The sequence below is a fragment of the Humulus lupulus genome, chromosome 9, assembly GCF_963169125.1.
Source record: "Humulus lupulus chromosome 9, drHumLupu1.1, whole genome shotgun sequence".
Lineage (NCBI taxonomy): Eukaryota > Viridiplantae > Streptophyta > Magnoliopsida > Rosales > Cannabaceae > Humulus > Humulus lupulus.
In genome coordinates, this window is record NC_084801.1 from 40,324,811 (window position 1) to 40,330,891 (window position 6,081).

Sequence of the window (6,081 nt, forward strand, 5' to 3'; positions counted from 1 at the left end):
ACTCATCCACTATTCAGCCTTTAGTGGATCTGGTCCCCCCCTCAAAAGTTGGAGGGTACTGTCTTCTGAACCGCTCATACAACGGCTCCCATTTATTCCCAACCTCTATTGGTTGTATAACCGGTGCCATTGTAGGTGGCTCAATGGATGCAGATCTCCTTGATGGAGCCTGCTGTCTCAGAAGTCAGATCTACTCATCTTGGCTCTGTAGTTGTGCTCAGTGATTATATACTTAACCTAAGCTACTAGTGGCCGAGCTGCGTCCTGTGCGCAAATATTAATTCCGGCACTCTTAGGCCATTTATCTCATGTCCCCATGGAATAATACCATCATATGACATCACATACAAGTATACGAAACTCTTAGTCCCAACATAATCACATAATCGGGTGCAGTTTTCTTACCTTTGATTCCGAGCGCTTTGGCTAATTGAGATGACCCTCGAGCACGATCCCATCCGAGCCCTAGCGTACACCTAGTCATAATCCATAAAGTAGAACCATCACTAAATCTCAATTCCGTAACCCAACTTCAGAACCAATCCCAAGCCCTCGGGAAGCCCAATTCCACCAAACGGGGAGGTGGAATCGACCCTCGATCCCCCAAGCAAAAACCCTCAGAAAAATACCCAAAACCCATATCTGGAGGCAGAGAAACGCTATAGTACTACATGGTGGGTGCTACAGCACTAGAGTCAGAGACTCAAGCCCCCTAGAAAATGTGGCCTGGCGATGTAGCGCTCCCTACCTAGTGCTACAGCGCTACAGCCAGTACATGCAAACTTTTTTGGGTTTTCCTTCGAACTTGCCCGAGTCAAAGCTCCATACACCCACTCCAAACCTCAACTAAACTCCAAATTGAGCCTACCATCCACTATATCTCAACAAACATGACCTAACAACATCAAAACTTGGCCACAAGCATCGTCAAACACAGAAAACCAGAATTGAGCTTAAAGCTCAAGAACTTCATCTGAAACCCAGAAACTCAAATGATCAAGACCAGAAATTATTACCTTTAATGGGAGAATCCAACCCTAGGTTGCCCTCAGTGCCATTCCAACTTTAGTTCCTCCAATCCTCAAGCTAAACTCCTTAAATTCCCATAAAAAATACAAGTTCAAAAATCAATCTCAACAAAACACAGAAAATTCAGACAAAACCATTAAACCTTACCTAAATTGGTAGCTAACTCCAACTGAACCCCTTAGCTTCTCCAAGGATCAACACCCCAAAGCAAGCCTAGACTTCCTCTGAGTTCTTAGCTTTAAAATCTAGAAGAAAGGGAGAGAGAGATAACAATTCGTGAGAGAGAGATAGGTTAAGTGCTCTGTTTTCTTCCTTTCCTTTTCTTTCCTTCAGTTTATACTACTTTCCCTTATACTCTAAAAACATCAGATATAACAAGCATATCTCCTAATAGGCAAAAGACTCATTTACCCTCCCATTTAAATCAAAGCCTTTTAATCACTCTAAAGGCATTTTGGTCATTTGCTCCCGATTCCCGCTAATTCCTCGAGTTTCCCTAACGTTTACCACTTAAATCTTGTCATCTAATTAATCACCAATTATTTTCCCCAATGTCAAATAGTCTCAAATATATTTCCCGAATTTCCAGAAATACCCCCAGGCTCCCCCGAGCCGGGTATAAATCCTAGTCGTGGCTATATCGCAAAACCGCTCACTAGGATCGCCTCGAGCCTTATGCTGCAAATACATCCACATAAGAATGTGGTCTTAACAATTATCACAAATAAATATGTTTATGACCTCAACAGGTCAAAATTACAAATATGCCCTTATAATCTAAACAGGGCCTATATGCATACTAATACTCGTAGTCATGCATTTTACATATCCATATAATCATATAAGCATGCTTATCACATAATCATGCATTAAATAATTTAAATCACATATAAACCAATTATGCCCCCCGACACACTAATCAAGGCCCTTAAGCCTTATTAGTAATTTTGGGTCGTTACATACAGGGTTCAAGCTCTCCATCTAAACTAGACTCATGCGTAACCTGCTTAATACCCAGGAAAAAAATACCTTGATGGAGGGAAGGCCAAGACAAAAGGTTTGTATCGTATTCCTAAAAAATGGTGGATCTAAAATGAAGGGTGTTATGTACCACTACAGTACACCGAGGGTAGCTATGGTCGTAGCGTACAACCAAGGGATTCACACACTGAAGAAGGGTCACGTTCAGGTCTGGATAAACCAGATGCCGACTCATTAGTTGTCGAGGGTTGAATCGAACAAGCCTAAAACTAGCAGTACCTCAGTTTAATTCCCTATATGGTTTACCTTGGTTGGAGGTGCCGGTTGCTTCCCCCAATTCAGCTTGGCCTTGGTCACGATGTTGTCAATCTTCAGAGACCTTTCTTTTACGCACCAACTGTGTGACCCCCCCCCCCCCCCCCTCTTCTTTAACATCTTCAACGACAGGGATAAGTTCTTGAGGAGGAGGGAGTTCGGGGGGAGGACCTCAAGCTCTGATGGTCAGTGTCTGATCTTTTCTAGATCAATTTGTAGGCCATCATGGTAGCGTCATTAACTACCAACTAGATGTCCTTGTTCTTGGCAGGAATACAAGTCAGCATCTCATATTGACCCCTGAGGGTCCCTGACTACCCTGTTCTCTAATGTATGGCTGCAACAAGTAACAACTCAATCATAATATATTTATATTTGATTGAAAATGAATTCAAGTACAAAGTTCAAGGAGTTGAGAAACTTGCGAGGAAGGTTGAAATACCGATGGGTGCAGTTCTTGAACCCGTTTAACATAAAGAATTGATCCTTGTTGTCATTCAAGAGGCTGGGGAGGTCGATGGTGGAGGTTGTGCTGGGGAATCTGGTGAGGTAGTAGAAGCCATCACCTCGTCCCTTTGACTCTGGATTGGTCTTGAGACAAAAGAAGTACATAATATCGATCGGGGTGGGAACCTCCCACTCATGCTTCAAGAATAGATATTTCATCCCCACCAAAATTCGATACGAATTGGGGGGAAGCTGGCATGGTGCCAGTTCGACGTAGTTCAAAAAATCTACAAAGTACTGGTCCAATGGGAGAAAGGCACATGCCTTCGAATGCCCGTCACTCCAGACCCCAAAGTCATCCTGAAGTGGAGTGCAGCTTCGCTCTCCTTCCAGCGGAGGATGGGCAACAAGACCCTTGGACCCCAATTCGATCCCGTGACTCAAAAAAATTTTATTCACCTTGCCCTGAGTATTTATCTGGGATTCGATGTGCTCAGCCTCAAAAAAGGCATTGGGGTCAACTACGATCTCCCAATCCCCTACTGGGTCGAAGTGGGGATTAGGGGTTTTAGATGCAATCTGCTTACCCTTACTCTTACTTTGGGAAGAGGAGCTCGCAAATGACTTCTTTTGGTGGGCCATGATTTAGCTCGCCTGGCGACAAAGTGGCATGTTAAAGGTGATCTAATACAAAACCTTGCTATGACGATAACGGTATGGCGACCTGAGGGTTTGAATTCGATCTATTTGACCTAAGATACACATGAGCTAAGATATCCCTTAGCAACAACGCATGTGTCCACGTGCATTCAATAACCACGCACTGTAAACTCGAGAAATCCCCTGATACTTCGGGATTCGCGTGTCAAACCCAATACCTTTTTGGAAAGCGGTTGAATGCAAAACCGCTTGAGAAATCGTAACCCTTAAGCTACCTAGAACTTAACCTAAAAATTCTCAAATTTTAACACACATACTCAGATGATCCTCTTTCAAAACCTAAAAAATTACTCGTTTCTTTATGTACATTATTTATAATCAGACCTAGTACTATTGTTTTTGGCCTAACAAAAACCCATATTAAACTCAAACATAACTGAAGTAAGAAATTATACTTGAAAATTTCATAAAACTTATTGAAAAATAAGAAGATGAAATTTAAATCAGATATGATGATACTTAAAAATTGAATGTTCGATCGAAGGAAGTGATGACAGCCCCAAAGATAGTAGCCTGAAAAGCTTCAGGAGAATGAGGGAATGTCGAAGGTTTTGAAGGTGTTTTGAGAAGGAAAAGGAAATTTTTTGAATGCAAGGGTGGTGAGGTTTAAGTATGTTTCTCCAATTTATACGTGAACTTTGGGAACTAATCTGGGGCACTCGATTAGGTCAGTTCAGGATCCAAGGGCCTAGATTAAATAACCGATGCAGCGAAAAAAAGTTGACTGGATAGTTGTCACATTACTCGAAACTCGAATATGCACCTATTACAGATTGGCACGTGTTTCACACTTGAGTAGTGGGTGGGAACAATTTCACATAACATAAGCCTAAAAGCCCCTATTGTGTGTCAGAGGTGACGTCATGCACAAGGAGGAGCTTGAGGAGAAAATGTTGTACCCAAAAATAAATACGAACTGAATCACTCAGAATGGGGTACAGCTGGGAAATAAGCACATGGAGAAAGCGTACATATAGAATATCTAGTTAACTCTGGAGTGAATAGACCGAGCTCAACTTGACAACTTACGACAACCAGATAATCTCCAAATCGCCTCTTGCACCAACAACTTAGTTCGAGATGCGTGATGGCTAGATCGCCTTCTAGAAACTCTGAACTTGGCCTGTGACAAGTTAGGTTAGTTCTTCAACATCCGACTCAAAGGAAGTGTTCAGGTCGTGGAAGCCTGGTCATGATGCACAGTGAAGGATCCCAAAATACTCAGAGATTCCTTATACGCTCATTAATGCCCAGATTTTATTACACATTTATTACTCGAGATAACGAGTGTAGATTCCATAGACAATCATATCCTTATGTAAATGGGAGGTTATCCGAATTTATTATTTACCATATTTATGTATGCGGTTACCCAAAGCTGTCCAAGAAAACCCTCTATAAATACTAGGGGAATGGATAGAAAATGGGATGGATTCTTGATATACAAAAACTCTGCTGAAATTGTCAAGAACCATTTCAACCAGAGCCATAAAGAGATTAATAAGATTGTCTCGTGGACTAGGTGGATTTTAACCACTGAACCATATAGAAGTTTGAATGTGTGATATATAACATTTGTTCAATCACGTTTAGTAAAAAAGCCTAATATCTCTATTTTCGAATTTCTTAATCCACTGTTGGCAAAAAACCACGTCAATAGAAGCTATAACTATAAAGTCGTCCATTGATTTTGTCATTGCATGAGTTATGACCGTCTGCTAGTTGTTCATAATCAAAGCTAGGTCTTAATATTTGTTAACCTCTCTAATTATGTCTTCATCAATTAGTTCCATTGATCCTCTAATGAACATTATTCTATAAATTTAAATATAGAATGAAATTTTTGTTCTCTAACAGAAATTGAGCGCTCTATGTTCAAGCCCTGAATCAACAATAAAAGGAACAAGTAATCTGCTTTCATTTAAGTAAGGAGCAGATTCCATATCTGTGAAGTATGTTCCAGCCACTTGTAGTTCTATGACTCTAAGATATCAGGAATTCTGTCATAGGAATATTGAACCTTACTTGATAAGTCAAAAGTCATAAAAGTACAAATAGGAGTTCATTACTTAGTTAAGGATTGAGGTCAAGTCTCAAACAACCATCGATTGATGAATGTTAAACTCTATATTTTAACGGAGATTATCAGAAGTTCTTTCTTTCATTGTGTCCCAATCCAATGCAAAATATATTGTATAGGGTACCTCTATCCCTTTGTGTCACTACACTTAACGACCTGGATAAACTAATTTGTCATAAATAGAAGATACACCATACTCATAATATTTATTAAATAAAGCTCCCACTTTATTTAGCAATTATGAACAATTTTTTATATTATTATCTTGAATTAAATGATCATGTATATATATCATTATATATATACTTAATTCAAGACCACATCAATAATATTGGATCTTCATCATAAATGACATGTATAATTAAATACAAATATGAGTGCAAAATATTAACTTTATTCAGTTAATAGTAATCCTTCATTCAGAAATATGCTTTAAGGGCACAAATCCCAATAGTTTTTCGGCTACATGGGATTAAGAAAGCTGACAATAGAGAGATTAGGCTTTACCT